Source organism: Palaemon carinicauda, chromosome 15, assembly GCF_036898095.1.
Source record: "Palaemon carinicauda isolate YSFRI2023 chromosome 15, ASM3689809v2, whole genome shotgun sequence".
Taxonomy (NCBI): Eukaryota; Metazoa; Arthropoda; class Malacostraca; order Decapoda; family Palaemonidae; genus Palaemon; species Palaemon carinicauda.
Window position 1 is genome coordinate 138,226,434 of NC_090739.1, and position 25,278 is coordinate 138,251,711.

At 47.2% G+C, this 25,278-nt stretch overlaps 1 long non-coding RNA gene and 1 pseudogene across 1 annotated transcript in view; both read right to left on the reverse strand.

Moving 5' to 3' along the window:
- Positions 1-25,278, reverse strand: part of LOC137654404 (uncharacterized) — a 252,887-nt gene that overhangs the window by 197,485 nt on the left and 30,124 nt on the right. The window lies entirely within an intron of this gene.
- On the reverse strand, positions 24,462-24,580 carry LOC137654873 (5S ribosomal RNA; annotated as a pseudogene).

The following is a 25,278-nucleotide window of genomic DNA, read 5'->3' on the forward strand; positions in this document are numbered from 1 at the left end:
CGTCAACACTTAATGACAATTGTTTCAGGGACACCGATACTAGGTTGCTTTGCTGTGAGCGATCAGACAAATGTCTCCTACCATCAACTATCCACACTGGCCAGAGTGGTGATGAAAACTGGCCAAACTCCAAACATAAATAAAGACATATCTGAGGCCTGTGTCCTGCAGTGGACTAGAACTGCTGCATTTGACTTTGTTGTTGATAAACATACTTATATACAGTTAATAAATTTATTGCAAATATATCTATCTATCTATTTATCTATCTATCTATATCTATATATATATATATATATATATATATATATATATATGTATGTATATATATATATATATATATATATATATATATATATATATATATATATATATATATATACGGTATATATATATATATACGGTATATATATATATATATATGTATGTATATATGTATACAGTAATACCTCCTTACATCAGTTCAGCACAAATCAATTCCAGCTTTACGTCGGTAATTTCTTAAATATTAAAAAAAAAAAATCAGAGTTAAAACATTTTACGCATCCTCTAGGTCGAACAATTACAATGAAAAAAGAAAAAAACTAGATTTCTAAACATCTATTTAGAAAGATAGTGAATACCACATTTCAAAATTAATTTGTATTCTTCTTAAGAATACAAACTTGAGTCCTTTAATAGGAGTGTTTTTAGCTTGGGTGGAACTTGGATGTCAAAATTCAAAACGAGGTATTAGTTGCTGTGAGGAAGCCCCACCTCAAGCCAGTACACTTAGTAGCCACTCAGTACTTCACCTAGGGCTTGTGGGTTAGTTGAGGCAGGAAGTGAAACTTAAAGGATTCAAATTTGTATAGTTAGGAAAAATACAAAATAATTCTTAAAAATTTGTTATTTGCTTGTACATGAATATAGACCCTCCTTATTTAATAGGAGACTTATCCTTAGGGGGAGGAAGCCCCAATAACCATACAGGCTGGTTTAAAATCCCATTATGTCAAATACACCTGCAACTGATATAGGTCTTGGAAAGGAAAGGCTGACAGGTGTACTTGTTCTCTGTTGGCTCATAAGTAATGACCACCAGAAAAAAAAGAGCTTAAGTTTTGACAGCTAAGGTTCGCAATTGCGTACTTTCTGATTTGCAAAGGGAAGATCTCATACTCCATTCAAGAGATAAAAACGATCACAGGTTCCCTCTTCCACTTGTATCATGAACTGTACTGGAAAAGCTGGAACAAAGCAAATGATAGAAGTTTTGTCATGCAAAAGTCACTGAAGAATAGGTGCCTAGGTATTCGATCTCGTAGTGTCTGATAAGAGCAAGAAATACATGAATTATGTAATGAAACGCATTCTCGGGGAAGAAAACGTTCATATAGCTCAGACACATGAATGATTGTATTCATGAAGCTTGTGCGCATGAATTAAAAGTTCATGAAGCTTGTGAGTGTTGACAGTCATATTTGTAATCGTTATAGTGGATTGTGCGCATGAAAGATCACTGTCACACAGAAGGCAATGTGGTCTATACTTGTGGCAACATTCCATGTATGAAGACATTTTGCATGAAGCGAGTACATGTAAAACCGTTGCAGGAGAAAAACTCTTGCCGTTCAGGAAGAATACAGTCTCATTCACCTCTAGCTAATCTCTCTGGGGTACTTGTTGTCTTTTGGCAGCAGGATAGGATGACAACACAAGAGCAGATGAAGCAATAGCGGTGTGTACCAATACCTATTACCAGAATAGAATAGTTCTTGCATACCCCAGTACTTTCTTCCCTAAAAAGAGACACCCAAAGGAAGAGATACAGAAAGCTGGCCACAGCAACTCGGACCAAGAATAAGCGTTTGAAGCGCTCACCTCGTCTTTGTTCGGTAAAAAATTATTTGTATTTTTCCTACACACCCGACCAAACGACAAATTGATTGTGTCTACTCTAGTCACCTCACCAAAGCGCTTGTGGGAACATAGTGCAACCATAAATTGTTGCCATACCCATGAGAATTTTTACATATTGTGTAACAATGCGCCGAAAAGTTTACTCCTTATAAAATTACTCTGATTTGTATATATCTAAGAAAAATAAAAATGGTTTTTTAAATTTTGGTAATTATATTCAATGCTAAATAATGCACTGTACAGTATAGTTTATGGCACGGTACGTACAGCATGCAAAATTATTATGGTACTTTTGTGTTAGAACCGTACTTTTATGACAAGTTGGTAGGGTTTTGAGTAGACCTTAGCAACACTTATGAGTGATATGTCATCTCACTTTAGCTAATCAAGCTGTACTTTAATGATAGTACTGCACTGTACAGTACATATAACAGTAATATTCACTACAGTATCAGCCAGTGTTGTTAGATAAGAACATGACAAATTCGGAGATAATATGACAAATTCGGAGATAATTTGTATTTTTCATAACCATACAAACCTTAGCTTTTTACATTGGGTTTACCTTTCGGCGTAGCTGAAATGACGAGCCAATAGTTTTTAACGAGGGTTAACTACCCCCGCGCTAGTTAGCGGGGGTAGGGGAAGGGATAGCTTGCTACCCCTCCCCCCCCCACACACCGGTGATTTGCTTCACTTCACTTAGAGGTAGGACTTGACTTGGGAGCCAGGGCTGGCGGGCAAATATGTGTAAATAGCTAAGGTTTGTATGGTTAGGAAAAATACAAATTATCTCCGAATTTGTCATTTGTTCCGTAACCGAAATACAAACCACGCTATTTACATTGGGTGACTTACCCCAGCCTTACTGACTTCGCTTTGCCCACACTCCACCTCTCAGTGAGTAGCACTTGAGAGAAGGAGCCCCTGCACCTCACAAGTTCCTTGCTTCGCTAGGAACGAGTGGCCTACATAAGTTGTGTGTGGAGGAAAGTGTGACTCGTCCTATGAAGTTGACCTTGAGACCTTTAGATAGGAATTTAGGATAGGACGTTCCCAATACCACCTCGTCAGAGTATGGGGGACGCGACAGTATTAAGCTTAATACTTGGAGCACAAGGAAGCATGGGTTACCTGCAGAGGTAGAGGTCAGCTATGCGAAGACCAGGATGCTGCTTCCCCAAGAGAGGGGAGAATGAAGAAAGAAGTAAGGGTCAGACATACTCTTTCATTCACGCAGACTAAAACCGGGTAACAACGACCTTAACCTACTGCTACTTGTCCAAAAAGGAGCCTGAGGTTAGACCAGCTGTTGTGCAGCTACCACAGGGCCGATAGAAAACGTATCGAGGCTCCTGTGGGTCACGTCCTGCAGGTAGTGGGCTGTGAAGGTCGTCTGACGCTTCCAGACCCCAGCTTGAAGCACCTGCGTCACAGAGAAGTTTCTCTTGAAGGCCAGGGACGTAGCAATACCCCTGACGTCGTGTGCCCTAGGGCGACGTGACGGAGGAGGGTCTGGATTCAAGGCGTGGCGGATAACCCTTCGAATCCAAGCCGAGATGGTGTTCCTGGTGACCCTCCTCTTCCTCCTGCCTGTGCTTACAAACAATGCTCGCACTTGAGGACGAACTGCAGCTGTTCTCTTCAAGTAGTACCTCAGACACCTCACTGGACATGGTAGCAGCTGGTCTGGGTCGCTTGTTACAGAACGGAGACTCGCGATCCTGAAAGAGTCGAACCGAGGATCCGGCACCACAGGTTTCTGAGTCTTGGCAACAAACTCAGGGACGAACCTGAACGTTACCTCCCCCCATCCCCTTGAATGGGCGATGTCGTACGAGAGACCATGAAGTTCACCAACCCGCTTGGCCGAAGCCAAAGCGAGCAGGAAAGCCGTCTTCCAAGACAGGTGGCGATCGGAGGCCTGGCGTAATGGTTCGAAGGGAGGTCTCTTAAGAGCCCTGAGGACCCGAACCCCGTTCCAAGGAGGAGGTCTCACTTCCGACTGGGGGCAGGTAAGCTCATAGCTACGTATGAGTAAAGAGAGTTCTAGCGAGGATGAAATGTCCACGCCTTTCAGCCTGAAAGCCAAGCTTAAGGCTGAGCGATAGCCTTTCACTGCCGAGACAGAAAGGCGCATTTCCTCCCGCAGATATACGAGGAACTCCGCTATTGCTGGAATAGTGGCATCGAGTGGAGAGATATCCCTCCCACGACACCAACCATAAAAGACTCTCCATTGAAGGGATCTCATCCTGAGGCGTTGTTTGGAACCAGACGGGCCAGGGAGGATAGGTGGCCTAAGAGACGCAACCACGATTGGGCGGGGAGTTCCTTTCGCCTGAGGAAGGGTTCCGCCACCCTCCTCAGCCTTGCTATCCGGTCGTCTGATGGAAAGGCTTTGTGGAGATTGGTGTCTATCAGCATGCCTAGATAAACCAGTCATTGGGACGGCTGCAGAGAGGACTTCTCGGGGTTTACCACGATCCCCAAATCCTGGCAAAGACCTAGAAGCCTGTCTCGGTGCCGAAGAAGGGTCGACTCCGAGTCTGCTAGGATCAGCCAGTCGTCCAGATAACGAAGGAGACGGATGCCGTTCCTCTGCGCCCAAGATGAAATCAGGGTGAACACTCTAGTGAACACCTGAGGTGCTGTGGAGAGACCGAAACACAGCACCTTGAACTGGTAGATCTTGTCGTCTAGGCAGAATCTCAAGTACTTCCTGGAAGACGGATGGATTGGGATCTGGAAGTACGCGTCCTTTAGATCCAGTGTGCACATGAAGTCTAGAGGACTCACCGCAAGTCTGACAGTGTCCGCTGTCTCCATGCTGAACCGAGTTTGCTTGACAAACCCGTTCAGAGCCGAGAGGTCGATGACAGGTCTCCAGCCTCCAGACGCCTTCTTTACCGAAAGAGTCGACTGAAGAAGCCTGGGGAGCCGTCGACGACCTCCTGGAGATCATCCTTCTCGAGCATGGTCTCGACTTCTGCCTGAAGGGCTAGCCCCTTTACCGATCCCATGGCATAGGAGCTCAACGACACTGGATTCGCTGTCAGGGGAGGTTGAGATGTTATGAACGGGACGCGATAGCCTTGGCCGATCACCGAAACCGTCCAAGCATCGGCCCCGTGTTACTGCCACCTGTGCACGCAACGTCGAAGGCATACCCCCACAGGTGGACACGCGGGGGGATTGCCACTCCTAGTGTTTGCGGCCGCGGCCACTCCCTCTAGGAGTCTTGCCTCCCCTGGAGGACTTACCGCCCCTCTTGACCTTGGCTGGAAAGGGCTGGGGCTTAGACACCACTTTCTTAGCTGCCGGTGCCTGCTTCGGTGCCTTACGAGGCTGCTGCTGCTGTTGCTGCGGAGCTGGAGGCTTATAGGGCCGAGCTGTAAGGGCCCTATGGAGGAGGGAGTCCTGGCTAGATTTCCTCCACCTCTCAGCCGTTCGCTCCATATCCTGTGGCTCCAACAGATTCTCCCCAAGGAGGGAAGCATGTCTGAGTCTACAGACATCCACGGCGGGGACCTTCGGGTGGAACCTCTCGGTCACCGCATCGCGCCGCTTCAATACCGAGTTGGCACACAGGGTGGTGACCTGGTGCGCCAGGAACTCGATAGAGCGGGTGCCCGAGAGTAAGAAGGTCTCCAGGGCCTTCCTATTGGTCTCCTTAGACAAGTCCTCGGAGCGCAATAGGATGCCCAGAATTCCTAGCCATATATCCAGCCATGAAGTGGCCTGCATGGTGCACTTCGCGACCTTCTCATGGCTCAGGATCTCCAACGCCGAGAACGTCACCTGCCGGGCAGAGAGCTTCTCGAAAGGAACTCTCTTAGCCAGCTCTTCTACGTAGTGATGGAGAGGAAGAGCGAGACTAGACTCACCCAAGATCTCAAAATACCTCCTCTACTGGAGACGAGGAGGTGGGATGAGTTTGTTCCCGGCAGAGGAACGACTGGAAAAGGCAAGAATCCCGAGTTGGGCTTTGGCCCTGGCTCTGGCACTCTTCAATCCCCGAGACCAGGGCAGAGCCGCACTGGTCTTAGAGGCCTTCTGAACATCGAACACCTGGTCCAGGACCGTGTCTTTGCCTTCTCGGGGGGCGATCACGGGGTCCATGAACCCGTTGAGTTGCCTCATCAGGCTCAGGACCTGCCAGAAGGCATGTCCAGATTCCTGCTGGTCTCCTCCTTCCGGGCTGGCAGCTAAGTCCCCCGTCCCCGGAATCTCTTCCTGGGTCGAAGCGTGGACGTTCTCCCGGGGAGCAGCGGGTTCCTGGCGAATCCTTGAAGACGATTTCGGGATGGTCTTGGAGTCCTTGGGTTCCCTCCTGGGAGGGATACAGGATCCCAACAAAGAGGTTCGGAGAGCACCTTCGGCGCGAGACGATTCTCCTCCATGAGAAGAAGGCTCCCCCCTTGGTGCCGAGGGGGAGACTATCACCTCACTGGACTCACCCGAGAACGGAAAAGCCTCGTCCACGGGAGAAGGAGAAAACGCCTGCGAAGGGGATGGGGCCTTCCCGACAGACCTCTTAGGAACCAACTTCTCCCTGGGGGAAGTCACCACGAAGTCCACTCCTCTCCTTCTCTTCAGCGGAGGTGAGGCAGTCATTGGCTTGTGACCTTGATCGGCGAGTGCTGGCTTCATAGCCTTCACTAACGCCCGCATCAGAGGACCAAACCAAGTCTGTCGCTCCACGGACACAGAGTCCGAAATCCCCGCTGGAGGGAAGGGGATCGGGCGATCCTTCGGAGTGGACACCACTGGACCTGCCTGAAAAGGAAAAGGGGACGAAAGTCGCACTGACCTCTCTGAAGTGTCTTCCCTATCCTGCACAAGAGTCCTGCGCTTTGGTGGAGGCAATCCTGAGCGCGGTCTGGCGACACGCGTTCCTGCTGCTGTCACGGGCTGCGAAATCCGGCGCGAACGGTGGTCGCGCATGGGTGCGCGGGCGCGCAGGCGAGAGGTCGCGCGGCGAGCAGGCGAGCGGTCGCGCGGGCGCGCAGGCGAGTGGGCGCGAGGGCGTACAGGTGAACGAGCGCGTGGGCGAGCCGGTGAACGAACGCGTTGGAGCGTCGGCGAGGGAGCGTGTTGACGCGCGGGCGAGCGAGAACGCTCTGACGACCACTGACGACGTTGTTCAGGAGACCTGTAGCGCGTGGGAGAGCGATTGCGAGCAGGCGATCGGTGGTGCGCTGGTGAGCGCTGGCGTGTAGGCGAGCGATGGCGCGTTGGCGCATGGTGACACGTTGGCGAGCGATAGCGCGTAGATCGCGTAGGCGAACGACCGCGCGAGGGCGAGCTAACAGAAGGCGACCCATGTCCTTCCAGATCTTCTGGGCGACGGCGCGTTGGGGAACGCTTGCGCGCAGGCGACAGGTCACGCGGGCGGTCTGGAGATCGCCGATGTTCAGGTGATCGCTGACGCGCAGGAGAACGCTGACGAGCAGGCGAATGTTGAAGCGTCTGTGATCGCTGGCAAGCAAGAGGGTGACGCGTGGAATCCTGTGAGGGAACAGTCGGCGCGGGGCGCAGAGGCAAACGTTCACGAACAGGCACAGGAACAGGAGGCGCGTGGGCGTACGTGCGTTTTGGAAACACGCGCTGGAGAACGCGAGCGATGTTGTGCACAAACAAGTTGAGGATCGCGAGGGCGCTCAGGAGACTGATGGCGCGCGGGGCGCACAACAGGAACTGCAGGATATTCGGAGACCACAGGGGAGCGCTGGCGAGCAGTGGGGCGATGCTAACACTGCAGAGGGGCGAGCAGGGGAACGCTGGCGCACTGGGCGCTCAACAGGAACAACAGGTTAAAGGATGTCCTCAGGAGAGCTCTGGCGAGAAGAGGGGCGATCATCAGGAGAGCGCTGGCGAACAGGAGATCGCTGACGAACAGGAGAGCGCTGACGAGCAGGAGAGCGCCTGTGCGCTAACACTGCAGGAGAGAGCCTGCGCGCTAACACTGCAAGAGAGCGCCTGTGCGCTAACACTGCAGAAGGGAGCGCAGGGGAACCCTGACGCACAAGGGAAGAATCCCTTTGCCCCGAAGGGACCGTTGCCCATCGGGTGACGAGGTCAGGCTGCTGAATATCTGCCCCAAAAGTTGAAGGTCTGGAAGGCGTAGGAGACCGATCCCCAGAGAGGTCTAAATAAGCTGGAGCTGCAGGCTGTTTACGGTGAGGAGAGTCCCCTTCGGAGGAAGAAGGTGAAGATCCAAAAAGGCGCCTCTTAGCACCCTTATAAGGAGACGGGAGGCCCTTGCGACGCAGCGGACAGTGACCCTTACGGCAAAGGCGGCCACGAGGAAGATCGTCAGGACCATCAGTCCTCTGAAGGGGTCTCAGTCAAAGCACTCCCCTTAGAGGGAGGCTGGGCAGCAGAAGAGCCCGCGGGACTCCCTTCCTCCTTCGAAGGATGTACGGAAGGGGGAGGAGAGCCGACAGCACCAACATCCACAACGGCACCTGCAGAGGATTGACCCGCCCCGTCGGAAGCCTCTGTCACCAAGACGTGGACAATAGACAGAGGGTCTACCTCTGCTATCACCGGCGACTGCTTAACAGCGGCCCCTAACTGGACAAGGTCAATCAGGGCTACCCTGGAGGGCAGGCCCTTAAGCCCCAGGGAAGCCCAAATCTGAAAAAGATCATCGTTAGACAAAGATTCATCAACAATAACCTCCCCAGAAGGAGGAGGAGGAACTGCCCCGCTATGGGAGGCGACGCCCTCTCTCCCAATCCAAGGTCGGGAAACAGAACTAGGGCCTGCGCTCCCACTCGGCAGACTCTCCTTAGGAACCGGACGAGGGGGAGCTTCGGAGGAGGTTTGGGCGGCGAAAGAAGAGTCCCGAGAACCTTCCACCTTCAAGGCAACCCCAGAAGGAGAACGGTCTCTCTTGGACTTCTTCTTACGCCGGCGACCAAACCTCTCCCACTGGGAGGCAGACCACTCCCTGCACTCACTACACGTATTCTCTTTATTACACCGTCGGCCTCGACACTGCGGGCAAAGGGTGTGAGGATCCGCGTCCACCGCCGACATAAAAGTACCACAAGGGCGGCCGGCAATTCCAGGGCACTTGCGCACAGTGAACAATAAAGGTGGTCAACTTCTAAACACACACACACAAACTGAAAGAAAAAGCAGAAAAAGATTAAGGCTGTCAACGAGGACGATGGACAGACACGTCTGTTCATCGCCGGAGCCAAAAGTGAAGTGAAGCAAATCACCGGTGTGTGGGGGGGGAGGGGTAGCAAGCTATCCCTTCCCCTACCCCCGCTAACTAGCGCGGGGGTAGTTAACCCTCGTTAAAAACTATTGGCTCGTCATTTCAGCTACGCCGAAAGGTAAACCCAATGTAAATAGCGTGGTTTGTATTTCGGTTACGGAACAATTGTATTTTTCCTTAATACAAACCTGGAGTTACTCATGTGGATATTCTTTCAGCTATACTTTAGTGATAGTACTGTACAGTACATATATAACAGTAATATTCACTACAGTACCAGCCAGTGTTGCTAGATAGAAACAAGTGTTATATTGTTATTATAAGTCTGGAGATCAATCGTGTTGAGTTGTCTTACCGTGTACTGTAAGTACAGTATACTGTACAGTAGTAACTTACAGTTACTGAAATGTGTTCATACAATATACAGTGATCTGTTACAATATTGTACTGGTACATTATAGAATAAACCTAGAAAAGTAATATAAACAACAATACTATGACAAACTACTCGAAAACAATATAGTTCAGTACAGTTGCTTACCTAGTGTGATAGTCAACCATGCATAAGCTATGGTCAATGAATTGGTAGGTTATGAGTTGACCCACCCTAGGGCACCAAACACTTGCGGATTTTTCATCTTTACGAGTGTCTCTCATACCTAAACCCTGTGAATACAGAGGGCCGACTGTATCACGATCTGTTAAACTGCCTATTTTAGAAACAAATTTTTGATATTTTGTATCTCAACTTTGTTAATGAAAAGTGTTTAAAGGAGGATAAGACTGATATCATTAAAGAATTTTGAAAATTTCAATATCAGAATAGAGTGATTATTAAGGATTGTTAATTCAAACAACTCCTATGGACTAAGTACTGTACCTTATTTGAGTTTACAACTTTCAGTGACAAATTTGGTTTAATAGCCTGGGTTTGCTTAGCCTAACCAGGAAGGGCATGGAGTTAAGGACCTCCTTGGTCAGGTTGGATCTAGCAGGTCGTTGTCGTAGATTTGGTAAGTTTAGGAATGTATACCTGTAATTTCTGTTATCACAAATCTATGGTATATGATGTTTTATGATCATGGCTAATTCAACATATGTACCTTGTATTTTTCAGAAGTTACTTTTTTGTCGGTAAAATTATGGAATAGTGCAATATATGGTTTACAGAAAATAAGACTATTATATTGTATTTTATGCTGTTTTGAACGTTTTAGATAATGATTTCTGGCAGAAATTCATATTTTTAAGTTATGGTGGTCTACCACCATAAATGAAAAGCTATGGGTTTGCACTAGGTATCATCATCAATAATACAGTATTCAAAATACCTTACAATATACCGTGTACCAGTCTAAATGTTTATGTAAATTACATTTTCAAATGTTGTTTCCGCCAGTTATCATCTTTAAAAACCGATCATAGTAATAAAACACAATCAAAACATTGGAGTTTTTGCTTGCCTGGACCTTTAGTTGCATAGAAAACATCAAAAAACATTTAAGTAATATGATATTTTAATTATAAAATAAATTTTTGAATATACTTACCCGGTGAATATATAATAGCTGACACCTCCGGCGGCTCGACAGAAAAACACAAAAACTCGCGAGCGATCGCTATGAAGGTTGCGGGTGTGCCCACCAGCGCCAACTATCGGCCAGATACCGCATATACATGTAAACAGCTCCAATTCTTCTCATCCCGCTGGGTCTCTATCGGGGAGGAAGGGGGGGCCTTTAATTTATATATTCACCGGGTAAGTATATTCAAAAATTTATTTTATAATTAAAATATCATTTTTAAATATTCAACTTAGCCGGTGAATATATAATAGCTGATTCACACCCATGGTGGTGGGTAGAGACCAGAGTTAATTAAGTTTACAGCGTATATGCTTAGAGTTTTTGACAGTTATATCATAACAAAACCCAAATATATATAGGTACCTGGTAAGGAAGTTGACTTAGACGATTACTCTGCCTTGTTAGTCTGTCTTCCTCACGAAGCCCAGCGATCCTCTTAGGATGCTGAAAGACTCCCAGGAGCTGAAGTATCAAGGGCTGCAACCCATACAACAGGACCTCATCAAACCCCTAATCTGGGCGCTCTCAAGAAATGACATTTGACCACCCGCCAAATCAAAAAGGATGCGAAAGGCTTCTTAGCCGTCCGTACAACCCAATTAAAAAAAAATTTCAAGAGCAGATTAAAAGGATAATGGAATTAAGGGAATGTAGTGGTAGAACCCTTACCCACTACTGCACTCGCTGTAACGAATGGACCCAGTGTGTAGCAGTCCTCATAAAGAGTCTGGACATCTTTTAAGTAAAATGACGCGAATACCGACTTGCTTCTCCAAACGGTCGCGTCCATAATACTTCGCAGAGATCTGTTTTGCTTAAAGGCCACAGAAGTTGCTATAGCTCTTACTTCGTGCGTCTTAACCTTAAGCAAGCAACGCTCTTTTTCACCAAGTGAGAATGAGCCTCTCGGATTAAAAATCTAATAAAATATGACAAAGCATTCTTTGACATAGGCAATGAAGGCTTTTTAACTGAGCACCACAAAGCCTTAGATCCACCTCGTAAGGATTTAGTCCGAGCTAAATAAAACTTCAGAGCTCTAACTGGACACAGCACTCTTTCAAGCTCGTTGCCTACGATCTCTGACAGGCAAGGTATATCAAATGACTTAGGCCAAGGACGAGAAGGCAGTTCATTTTTGGCCAAGAAAACCAAGCTGAAGTGAACATGTGGCTTTATCTGTAGAAAAGCCGATGTTCCTACTGAAGGCATGGATCTCACTGACCCTTTAAGCCGAAGCCAAGCACACTAAGAAAAGCGTCTTGAGGGTGAGATCCTTCAGGGAGGCTGAATGTAATGGCTCAAACCTGTCGGACATTAGGAATCTTAGGACCACGTCTAAGTTCCATCCAGGAGTTGCCATACGACGCTCCTTAGAGGTCTCGAAGGACTTAAGGAGATCTTGGAGATCTTGATTATTGGACAGATCTAAGCCTCTATGTCTGAACACAGACGCCAACATGCTCCTGTAGCCCTTAATAGTGGGCACTGAGAGGGAGCGAACATTTCTCAGATGTAGGAGAAAGTCTGCAATTTGGGCTACAGAGGTACTGGAAGAGGAAATGGATGATGACTTGCACCAGTCTCTAAAGACTTCCCACTTCGACTGATAGACCTTGATGGTAGATGCTCTCCTAGCTCTCACAATCGTTCTGGCTGCCTCCTTCGAAAATCCTCTAGCTCTTGAGAGTCTTTCGATAGTCTGAAGGCAGTCAGACGAAGCGCGGGGAGGCTTTGCTGAAGACTCCTTACATGGCTGCCGTAAGAGATCCATCCTTAAAGGTAGACTCCTTGGAACGTCTACCAGCCATTGAAGTACCTCTGTTACTCACTCTCTCGCGGGCCAGAGTGGAGCAACCAATGTCAACCTGGTCCCTTCGTGAGAGGTGAACTTCTGCAGCACCTTGTCTAGGACCTTGAAAGGTGGAAAGGCATAAACGTCCAGGTGAGACCAGTCCAGCAGGAAAGCGTCTATGTGAGCTGCCTCTGGATCTGGAACTGGAAAGCAGTAAGTCGAGAGCCTCTTTGTCAGAGAGAGTAGCAAAAAGATCTATGGTGGGTAGACCCCATGTCATCCATAGCTTCTCGCACACAGTCTTATGCAACGTCCACTCCGTGGAGAAGACTTGTCCTCTTCTGCTGAGGCCGTCCGCCAAGACATTCATTTCTGCACAAATCTCACCAAAGGAGAGATGTTACTGCCTTAAAAGGAGTTCCTTTTGATCCGTGGATCAAAGAACCGAGCCTTCCAGACTGTCCAGTGGAGCTCCCTAACCCAAATCCGCTGCATCTGAAAACAACACACGGTTTGGGTTCTTGATCGCAAGAGAAAGACCTTCTCGAAGTCTGATGTTGCTGTCCCACCAAGTCAGACATGTCTAGACTGAGTTGGAGATTGGGAAAGAGATACTCACTAAGCCCTTCTCCTTGTTCCAATGTTTAGGTGAAATAGGAAAGGGCATAGGTTGAGTCTCCCCAGAGAGTGAACTACTCCAGCGATGAAAGAGTTCCCACGAGGCTAGTTCAAACTCTTACAGAGCACCTGTTTATCTCTTGCAAGTGAAGGACTTTTAACAGAGCTTATTCCATTCTTGCGGGAGACGAAAAGGGTCGAAAAATCATACACAGTATCTCCATTCCCAAAAAAAGAATAGTCTGGGATGGGATACTGTAAGTTACGACTTCTCTACGTTCACTATGAGACCTAGCTCCTTGGTTAGGTCTAATGTCCATTAGAGGCTCTCCAGACAGCGATATAATGACGAACGCCCTGATTAGTCAGTCGTCAAAATAAAGGGAGGCTCTGAATCCTCAAAAAATGTAGAAAGCTTGCTACATTTTGCAAGGGCCTTGTAAAAACAAGAGGAGCAGGAATGAGGTCGGAGTACAGTGCTCGACAGTGGTACATTACTTTTCCGTCCACAAACCTCAGATGTAGTTGAAAGTTTGGATGAATCGGGATGTGGAAGTATGCATCCTGAAGGTCTAGAGAGACCATCCAGTCGCCTTCCATTAATGCTGTCAAGACAGCTTGGTAGACTTCATCATGAAGTTTGTCTTGACAATGAACACATTGAGCCCACTTGCATCTTACGTACTCCTGCAGTGAACGTGGCTGCCAGATCATTGGAGCCATCCCTGATAGTCTTGTTCCTGCAGAGAACGTGGCTGTCAGATTATTGGAGCCATCCCTGATAGCCTTGTTTATGCATGACATAATTGTACAGCAAAACTTCAAACGCTCGAAAAAAAACTCCTAACAGGAGATGGTCTAGCTCTGAAGCCGACCATAAAATCTTGGAGCGTCTCATGGCCAGGCGCCAGGGAGAGTCTATGAGGTTTGAGAAGTCTATCTGGGCAGAGGCAGGAACTCCCAAGCCGAGAACTTCTCCCGTGTCATACCAGACGCTCGCTCTATAAGCCAGTTTAAAAGGAGGGAAAGCAAAGGCTGTCTCCCCCAAACTCCTCCTGGTGATCAACCAGTCGCCTAGCAAACGTAAAGCTCTCTTAGAAGAGCGAGAGAGCACTAGCTTAGAAAACAACGGCTTCGAAGTAGCTAGGCCTAGTGTAAACTCTGACGTTTAGGCGAACGAGGAGCAGCAGTTACAAAATGATCAGGACAAAGATCCTTAAAAATCAGCATGATTTATTTAAAGTCCATAGAGGGCTGAGCAGCTTTAGGCTCCTCTCCGTCTGACAGAGTCACCAAGGGAATATCAGTAGGAGGGGGATCAGCAACTTCCTCATCTGAAGGAACCTCGTCCGACAATTGCCGAGTCTCAAGCAAGGGAGAGACCTGCCATGGTGGCAATGCTTGACAAGCAGAGTCCACACGCAAAGGAGCATCAGTAGCAGTCAAGGACGCTATGTCATGTAACTGCTTAAAGGACTGACCAGCAACAACAACAGGTGCGGGAGGACGCTCGACGTCAACTCGAGACTGCCTTGACTGCCTAGACTGAGCAGTCAAAACAACTCTTGACTGCGGTGCTTGACGCTCAACGTCAAAACAAGTCAACTTCGCTGGTTGGCGAACGTCCTGAACGTCAACAAGAGCATGCGGCAGCGGCTGAACGTCCACAAGTGGCTGAAAGTCAACACTGGACTGCATCGAGTGCGGCTCTACAAAACGTGACTGACGTGACTTTGTAACGTCAACGTCAACAGGACGAGCAAAGGCTCGTTTGGGCGGCTGACGGCCAGGATCTCGATCAGCTAAGCGGCAAGGATCATCGTGAACCTGCTCAGCAGAATAGTCCTCCATAAGAGAGGCAAGCTTATTCTGCATGTCTTGCAGTACAACCCATTTAGGATCAATGGGAATAGGTGCGGTAAGAGACGAGGGTAACGTCTGTGACTGCAAAACCTTGCCTACACTAAGACTCTCGGAGCCTGTGTTACGCTTCTGTTTAGGCGTCGAGCAGTCTTCCGATGACTGCACAGGGTCAGAGCTGTCCCAATGGCTACAACCAGGACGCTGGACCTGTCCTGAAGGGACTGACTTTCGCTTTAAGGGTCTCGAAACCTTGCTCCACGGTTTCTTACGCGATAAGCCTTCGGATGACGAGGAGAAAACCGTCTCGCTCGTCTTATGGTAGAGGCGGTCTTGACGAGACACGCCTGAAACCATAGAGGGAACGTCTGTTCGTTGGTTAAAGTCTCTCGAACCCATAAGTCCTACGACATTACTTCTCCCTGGGGCATGGGAGCTTGCAAGAGGTCTCGGACTAGGCGAACGACAGGCACGAACAGACGAACCCTCTGTCGCAACACTGATAACACTTTGCGCAATTATCACTTTATCACTACAATTTTCTGTTTTTGCACTTACTTCACTGAAATCGAATTTTTCAATAATTTCACATTGGGCATGAAGAAAAACTGATTTCTACCTGAAGCACGCAATTCTCCCCTACATCAAAAGGTTATAATTGCGAAATAAGTCGTATAATGTAAGCACATTAATACAAGCAAAAAACAGTAAACATATATATCGAATAAAACGGAATATAAAGATAAAAGGATCAGTGACTGGGGAGGAGACTAAACACTAGTTCATTCAAAACTACGTTTTCAATCTCTCACCGTACAGTGCCTTGGGACGAGAATAAAAACTAAAAACGTTTTATCCTTTCTCCCCGTACAGAGACTTGGGACGAGAGTAAAAAACTGACTCGAGAACAACGTTACTCGCTTGGGACGAGAATAAAGATCGGAACGTTCTCTCTCTCTCTCTCTCTCTCTCTCTCTCTCTCTCTCTCTCTCTCTTGATTTCACACCGAAGAGAAAAGCCCACTCACCTTTCGTCAATAAACAGGTTATTTGACCAAAGGAAAAAACTGAAAGGACTAAGAAATTGAAAATTAACAAGTTCCTTTAAATTAGTATTTAAAACATTTCAGTTTGAAAGAAGAATGAACAAAACGTCAAAATCGATTTACTCTTTCTGCAAAGTGAAACCGTGATTCTCTCTTTCTCTATCGTAACGATAGAGCGCAAACTGCGTAGCATAAATAAACCAAACGTTAGTTCATCTTTGAAACAGCACGAAGACTATTCAAAAAAAATCTTTCATAAAATATCTAATAAAAAAAATTCATTTAATAACTCTTACAGAGCAAATGATTTAAACTTAACGAAAATAAAAGTTGAATGGGCTCAACGTTGTTTAACTTCGGTTTCCAAGTTAGGACCGCCTACTCTCGGACTAGGGGAGGAATAGGTAAGGCCGCATATAAACAAAACATTAAAATTTATATTGATGTTTAGTATAAATGGAAAGCTAATCGAAGAGGCCTAATAAAGGCGGGTGAGATATAAAATATATAGAGGAAAATGTATAATTAACAACAACAATTTATAACGTGATAAGATAATTGCTAAAAGCCTAAAACACACTTCCGTATTAAGGGAAGGGTCGGCCATTTTGAAAAGTCAAAGAAAGTCCAAAAAACAATCCAAAGTAATCAACAATTAAATCTATCCAAAAAAAGAGTTCAATAGTTTAAGTTGAAGATAAAACACCTGCACTGTGAAAGCTCAAACCAAAAGGAAGTACTTCACCAAGACTGTTGAAAAACTCCAGGTTAACAGCGAGTAATGGTACGTCTTGTCGATCAGACCGACAGAGAAGAATTGGAGCTGTTTACATGTATATGCGGTATTCTGGCCGATAGTTGGCGCTGGTGGGCACACCCGCAACCTTCATAGCGATCGCTCGCGAGTTTTTGTGTTTTTCTGTCGAGCCGCCGGAGGCGTCAGCTATTATATATTCACCGGCTAAGTTAAATATTTAAAATTGTATTTTTCCCGACTTTACAAACTTGGTCTAAAAGATAGAGATCTATGGGTCACATCCCGCGGGTAGTGGACAGTAAACTTCGTCTGATGTTTTCTCATCTATGCCCGTTATACCTGCTCCACCGAGAGATCCTACAGAAGGCTGAAATAGTGCATACCCCTTTGACTTTGTGCGCTATGACTAAAATTCCTTCTAAGGAAGAAAGAGTGGGTGGTGAAAGAGACCAGTCAATAATCTCCCTTAGTCCAAGAAAAGAGATCTTGTTCCATTTCCCTTTATTCCTTAGCATTAACATAAGGTATTGCAGGTGAGCTTGCAATGTATAAAAGTAAGCAAATCAGACAATTGCTTGTTTTCTCCAGGTTAGTGGTCAGAAGGAAGGAGAAACCAGGATCCACATGTAAATTGATTCTGGTTTTTGATCTGCTACACCAGGTATGAAGGATGATGAGACCCCATAAGAGGAGGAACTATGATACCCATAGGTTCCTTTAGCCACTACCCCTGTAAGGAAGGAGGCTGCTTTGAGGGTGAAGCTCCTGTCCATATTTAATTCTAACTGTCTGTCAATGGACCTGTCTAAACAAAACACAATTGAGGATACATGACTGCTGATGCCACCTCATTTAATAAAGTTATGGTTCAGTGGGCAGGCGACAGGCCTCCATTGCTGGCTCTGAGAAGGAACCCTGCTAGTTCGTGTCTAACAATAGCTGGCTCTGAACTTTGTCTTCCCTATATACCCCAACTGAATGGATACTCAGAAAGTTTTCCTCTTTTACGATGTCGAAGGCCGAAGAACTCCTTAGCTTGGTCTACAACAGTGGCAAATCTCTGGGGAATTTCAGCCATCGAACTAGTGCCATCTGCAAATCGTCTTCCTCTGCAACAAGATGTCTGAAAATGCTTCCTCGAAAAGCCAAAGGGATAGCACCGATCCTTGGAAATCTGGCCGTAAGAAAGGCCCAAGTAGTCAGGTAGAGGTCTTTCAGTAAATATCTGAACTGAAGAAGTTGTGGGTATTATTTATCTAGTGCTATTATGGAGCTTTGAGCATCCTCCTAAGGTAAAAATGATTCAAGCTTTGTTGAGTGTTCCTCTAACAGGCAGTGTGGTGATAATCTGAGTACCAGTATGAAATAGCTGTTCCAGAGATGCTTGGACAACGCCCTTGAACGCTGTCTCTAACTCCAGTATAGGCGAGCCGAATACAAAAGAGGGCTATTTCCCAATTCTCCAAAATTGTGATCCCTATCATTCTCTGGGGATGCCAAGATTACCTAGAGACAACTATCTACACATCTTGTTAGTTGGCCTTCCCATACATTTTTTCTGATTAGAACGTGAAAGATGGTTATTGAACACTACCGAATCCAAGAATTCCCCGATAGCTGTACAAATTACATGAAGTCCTATGGTGTCATGGTGAAATAGTAAATGCCTTCTAATTGATTGAAACGATATTGTTTCATGAGTGATGAGGAGATAAGGGCTGCTTTGTGCTCCCCAGTCCCAGAACAAAAGTTCCTGAATTTATGCAAGGAGACACAAGCTTACAGAAGGTTGGCCTCTTTGAGCCCTACTCCAAACCTCTTAAGGGCTCCACCCTTAATGGATCCGACTGCTCGATGGGGTCAATGTCTACTAGTCACAGATGTTGCAGGAAGTTCTGGAAGAGATAAGAAGGTTCTCATTCCACACAAGCCGGTCCCAAATGCCATTAGAATTAGTAACCTTTGGCCGTAGGAGGGCAGTTGAAGGAGGGAAACCATCTTCCCTAGTGTGGTAGGCGGTCCTGGGATAGGCTACATTCCTCCCCCTAAGACTAAGTTTCTTTTCAACCTGTGAGAGTTTCTTCTGTCGAATGACTAACCTACCTATCAAAATTCCCCTTCCCCCCCCCGAGGTCAAAATTTCGACCTACGAGACGTCCATTATGGCACCAGAGGACAGAGCTTCTCTGTCTGTGTCCTTATTAGTCCAATGGCTTAAAGTTTAAACCTGAACATCTGTTGACAAGGCCTATGTTGATAGAGAGAGAGAGAGAGAGAGAGAGAGAGAGAGAGAGAGAGAGAGAGAGAGAGAGAGAGATACACATCATCATCTTCGTAGAATCATAAGGCTTAGTCGCCAGATCGAATATCGATACGGTCTCAGATTGGAACAAGCCCTTTGAAGAAGCTCATCTTTACTGTACTCTAGACTGGCTTCTAGATAACGTTGATGACCTCTTGACGATAGGGCTACAATCAAGCTGATGGGCAAAATTGAGGAACCGGAGTGAAGAATATCGATCTCTTCCATGTTTGACTCTGTTATCTCCTATTCCTTTGCCTGAGATATTAGCATCCACCAACCGAGAGTGCCCCAGTTGGTTTCCGATAAACCTTGAGACTTTGAATACAAACGGTATCTGAAACTAGTGTCTGGCAGGTTTGCTGAAACCTTGAAGGAGCCGAAGCTCTATCGAACCAAAAAAAGAGCAGCCGATGGTCTCCAAGATGTTCTAACAGATGGGATTCTAGTGACCTTCAGTTTCTGTTAAGAAGACAAGGATATGTGACGAACGCTCAACTATAGTCTGTTGCATAGAATCAATCGCCATACCTCCCATGATCAAGCTGTCTGCAGAAAAGTAGTGGATTGAGAGCATAATCTAAGTTAATGTCCAAGTAACTAACATCCATCTAGTCTCCAGTGACCAGAAAACACTTCCTCAAGGAGATGTGATAAAGGGCATACAAACAAGATTGTCTAAGGTTGCCTTTCCTTCCTTTTCGAGGGACAGCCCAGATGAGCCTTCAGGAAGGGAGACTGAGGCGAGAAACAACCTTATACGAGAAAGCAGTACCGCTCAGAGCCCCAATCTTCCTGGGGTAGAAGGGGGTGAGGAGAAGTCGAAAGACCTCTCGCATTACTCCCCAAAGAGCGTGATCCAGGTGAGAACTACGATGAAAACTACTGATGGGCCACCATAGATTCCAAAGATGCTAGAGGCTTCTCCAGAATTCCCAGTCGAAACAGAAGAGCTGATGTCTTTCGAAGGTATAGCTGGATCAAGGAGACCCAAAAGCATCCTGGAAATGTCCCTGGGAAAAAGAGAGACTAGAGTGTAGCTCTTTGTCCTGACCAGGAGCAATTGTAGACATCCCTTTGTGAGGACAATTACTAAAAAAAAAAAGGACTAGGCCATTGAACCTCGCACCTCTATACTTCCCATGGAGGAAGACTTTAGTGTAAATGCTACTCCTCCCACAAAACCATGCAAAGAAACTTAGAAAGTTCTTAATAGAACTGTCAGGGTCGATCGTCCTGTGCCTCAGGATCTTCCTTCTTCATCTGATCAGCAGGAAGAGGAGCAGACAAAACACATTTTAGAAAACCGTTAATCATTCTAAGGTATGAGCTTTCTAAGCGTGACGAGAGAGATATAAGTCCCATGATATGTGTATGAGAGACGTGTGAAAAAAGGATGAGTTTGGAGGAGGGCGGGATTCTGGGAGATGCGCATACAGTATGGTGTTTCTGTATGGGGATCAATGTCTGAAAGGAATTGACTGGAAACCTGCTTGCTGTGAAGATGCTTCTGTGGAAGCGCGCCAATAAGGAATCGGCGTCTGTCCGCTCATTAATATGTGTCTGGTGGAGCTGTTTGTAGGAAAGAAGAATCCGGGCTAGCACCTCCAAGAGACATGCATCTGGGAAGCGTGTCTAAGAGATGAATCCAAAAGGGGGGATGTGTCTATGAGGTATCCCCCGAAAGTCCTTGGACAGGCGAGAACAGGAAAACCTGAAGAGCTACTGCCTTCTGGGAAGGGCTGCTACTGCAGGGGGAAGGCCACCTCAAAGTCCTAAGGGCTCTCACTTAAAGCTGAAGTAAAGCTTGGGAGGAAGACTTTCCTGTTTCCCTACCTCAAGGATTATCACGGTAAGTCTTAAGGGAGAAGTTGTGGTTTAATCACCTCAAGGATGACTCCAAGGAAACTGAAGACTGCTTCCCCAAGGACGGCACCACAGAAGAAACAAAGTTCAGCCCCCAAAATGCCAGGCAGGGACAAAACTAAAAGGCTGTAAACACCCACACATTTCCAAGAATCTCCTGGATGCCATTGAAGCCTCTGCAGGAACCCAAGGGAAGAGGAACTTCTTTAACTCAAGAAGGCTGAACATTCATTGAGAGTCCTTCAATTCAAATCCCTAAACATGCTGGAAAAGAAAGAAAAAAAAATCAATGTACTGAATATCAAAACTCCAGCCAGAGAGAACATCTGTTTTCCAATAACGGATGAAATCCAAGTGAGTTTTCAAAGAGCAAATGGGGGGGAGGGGGGGTGGGAGGGGTGTTTGCCTACCCGCTACCAACAGGTAAACAACTGACACCTCATTATAAGTTTAAACTGTTGTGTTCTAGCTTTGCTTTTATCTATCTCCTAAAGTAAAGGACAGTGGTTTGTATTCGTGTAGGAACAAGTGACTTTTAAACCACGTTTTCTATGGAGTCATTGGTAAACATGTTCACTTTAAAGTAATAAAAAATGACAAATTTGAAGATAATTTGTATTTTTCCTAACCATACAAACCTTAGCTATTTACATTGGGTTTACCTTTTAGCGCAGCTGAAATGGCGAGCCATTAGAATTTAACGAGGGTGTATTACCCCCGCGCTAGTTAGTGGGGGGGTAGGGGTAGGGGAGTGGTAGCTAACTACCCCTCCCCCCCCTCACACACAGGTGAATGCTCACTTTCACTTAGAGGTAGGACTTGTCTTGGGGGACAGGGCTGGCGGGCAAATATGTGTAAATAGCTAAGGTTTGTATGGTTAGGAAAAATGCAAATTATCTTCGAATTTGTCATTTGTTCCGTAACCAAAATACAAACCACGCTATTTACATTGGGTGACTTACCCCTTAGGTGGGGTGGAAAGTCCCCAGCCATACTGGCTTTGGCTTTACCCGGGTCCTCAGAATACGAGTGAGTCGCACTCGAGAAAAGGAGTCCCTTCACCTCACAAGTTCCTTGCTCCGCAAGAAACCGTGTGGCCTACATAAGCTTGTGTGTGAAGGAAGAAGTGTGACCCGTCCTAGGCAGTTGACCTGGAGTTCCAGAAGGAACTCTGGGTTAGGACGTTCCCAATACCACCTCGTCAGGGTATGGGGGACGCGACGGTATTGACTCAATACTCGGAACACAAGGAAGCATGGTTTACCTGCAGAGGTTCGAGGTCAGCTATGCAGAGACCAGGATGCTGCTTCCCAGTAGAGGGGATGATGAAGAAAGAAATAAGGGCCAGACATACCTCTTTCATTCATGCAGACTAAAACCTGATAACAATGCCCTCAACCTTCTGCTACCTGTCCAAAAAGGAGCCTGAGGTTAGACCAGCTGTTGTGTAGCCACCACAGAGCGATAGAAAACGTATCAAAACTCCTGTGGGTCACGCCCTGCAGGAAGCGGGCTGCGAAGGTCATTAGACGTTTCCAGACTCCAGCTTGTAGCACCTGCGTCACAGAGTAGTATTACTCGAAGGCGAGGGACGTTGCGATGTATCCTACATCGTGCTGTAGGGCGACGTGACGGGGGAGGGTCTGGAGTCAGGTCGAGATGAATGTCCTTGAGTCCGAGCTGAAGAGGTATACTGGTGACTCTCCCCCGTGTCCTCCTTGTGCTCCCAAATCGGCTGCAACTGAGGACAAACTGCAGCTGTTCCCAAAGCTAACCTCTCGATTCCTTTACTGGCAAGAAAGAGAAGGTTTTGAGACATCAGATACAGAATGGAGACTCGAAATCTTGAAGGAATTGGACCGAAGGGCCGGGACCCCAAGATTCTGAGTCTAGCCAACAACTCAGGAGCGAACCTAAATGTTGCCTTCCCCTCTTCCTTAGAAAGGGCGGAGTCGTAAGAGACCAAGAAGATTGCTTACACACTGGCCGCGGCCAGAGTGAGCAGGAGACCCAAGACGGAATACAATCCGAGGCCTGTCGTAAAGGGTCTTGAGAAGATCTCTTAAGGGACTAAAAAGTCCGAGCCATGCTCCAAGTTGGAGGTCTCACTCCGACTAGGGCAGGGACGATCGTAGCTTCGCATGAGCGAGGAAAGATCCAGCGGGCAGGTAAAAGTTATTCCTTTAAGCCTGAAGGTCAGGGAAAGGCTGAGCGACAGGCTTCATTGCCGAGAGCGGAAAGGAGTTTCCTCTCGCCGAAAGGCAATAAGACCGTTATTGCTGGAGAAGAGGCCTCAAGGGAAGAGGTATATCTCCCACGGCACCAACCACCGAAGACTCTTCACTTCGCCTGGAAGACCCCTGCGGATGACTATCGCAGATGACGCGACCTCCGTCCCGCGACTGTAGCGGGTTGTCTCTTCTTGAGGAGGTGGCGTAGCGTCTCCAGGCATGAAGCCGAAGCGACGCCCCGGTTCGTGAAAGATGTTGCAGTGTGGTTGTTCGAGTAGTCTGTGCCGTGGGAGAAGCTCTCCAGGGAGTTCCGTCAGGGGAAGCAGAAGGTCTAGAAACCGTTCTGCGCATAGTCCCAGTGGAGCTCTCCCACTGAAAGGTTGACAGACAACCTAGTCTTGTTGAGACCCATTCTCCACAGACAACAAAGGAGGGAAGACGCAGGCGTCGAAGTTGTCCCACCATCACTGGAATGCATCTTGCCAGAGTCTCGGGGTCTGAGACTGGGGGGAAGAACAGCGGAAGCTTGAGGTTCCAAGCTGTCGCGATCAGGTCCCCCAGACCAGGACTTGCTGGTTACTAAAGGCCAAAGACCCCCAGGTACACTCTCTCTACGAGGCTCTGCTCGGATAATCGGAGAGAACATTCCTCTGCCTGGAATGAGAGAGCCGATGGTGGTATTGAGAGTATCTCAATCATCTCGGTATCTCTACTGCAAGATGTGAAGGTGTGAAAATGCGTCCCCTGCTGGTTAGAACACGCCAGAATCATGAAGTTGACGCGCACGGAGCGACTCGGCAGGAGCTGTAGGATCTGTAGAGGGGCCAGACTACGGCCCCTAAGCCTGCCTGAATGATGGAGAGGTATCCTTCAGGTCCTGACCATAGGCCTGGACCGGAACATGCCCCCCCCCCCCCTTTTCTTTGACGAGTCCGAGAACAGCATCAAGAATGTAGGGAAAGGACGAGAATATCCACTCCCATCAAGAGGTTCCATAGGTCAACACCCATTGCAGGTCTAATAGTTCCGCTGGTCCCATAGGGGCCAGGAAGTCCAGTTAATCGTTGCCTGAAACCACCGGAATTTGGACCGCCCCACATGGAACTTATCCTGAGGCGACCGTTCGGAACTATAGACGGGTCAATGAGGAGAGGAGAACTAGGAAACGTTCCAAGGTAGGGCTGAAAGCTCTGCTTGACTGAGAACAGGTACTGCGACTCTCCTCAGCCTTGCCACAGTCAACTGAAGGGAAGGCTCGGAGGAGGTGGCAATAGAATCTGGCGTCCCCAGGTGGTCACCCATCCAAGTACCGACCAGAACCGACGTTGCTTAACCTCGCTGGACGGACGAGAAGCGGGGTTTCCAACGTGGTAAGGCCGTTGACTCAATATCACGGCTAGATACTCCAGATGTTGAGGCAGAAGAAGAGAAGGCTCCCAGCAAAATACCATGAACCCACACTAATGGTAAGCATCCGGAAGCTTATCCCGGCGCTGAAGAAGGTCGAACCCGAGCCTACCGGAGTTGACCAGACCTCCAAAAAGCGAAGGAGGCGGAAGCCTGCACCTGAGCGACCATGAGGAAAGCAGGGAGAGTTCTCTGGGGAAAAAAACCTGCGATGCCACGGCGGGATCGCCACACTGCATCATAAGCAGGAATACCTGCAGTCTAGGCTGAATTCCACGATTGATTGATTGATTGATTGAAAGTTTTCTGGCATCCTGACATCTAAGGTCATTGACGCCGATACCATTTACTGTATATGAAAATTAAAAGAGAATTCGATTAAAACCATAAAAATTAAGAAGTCATTAAAATAGTTAAATAGTTTTCAGAAGACCTGCTTCTGAAATAAATCTAAAAATTCCGCTCGCATAGTAAGACACATCATGTCCAAGAATCTTGGCAAGGATAAACCTGCCATCCTCACCTTGAGCCTCAAACAGATATCTATTTCTTAGGTTAGTAAAATTAGGGCATTCGGTCAACAAATGCCTCACTGTTAAAGGTACTAAGCAGTCCTCGCAATACGGTTGGTGTTGGCCCTTCAGCAGAAACTCGTGTGTCAACCGTGTGTGACCA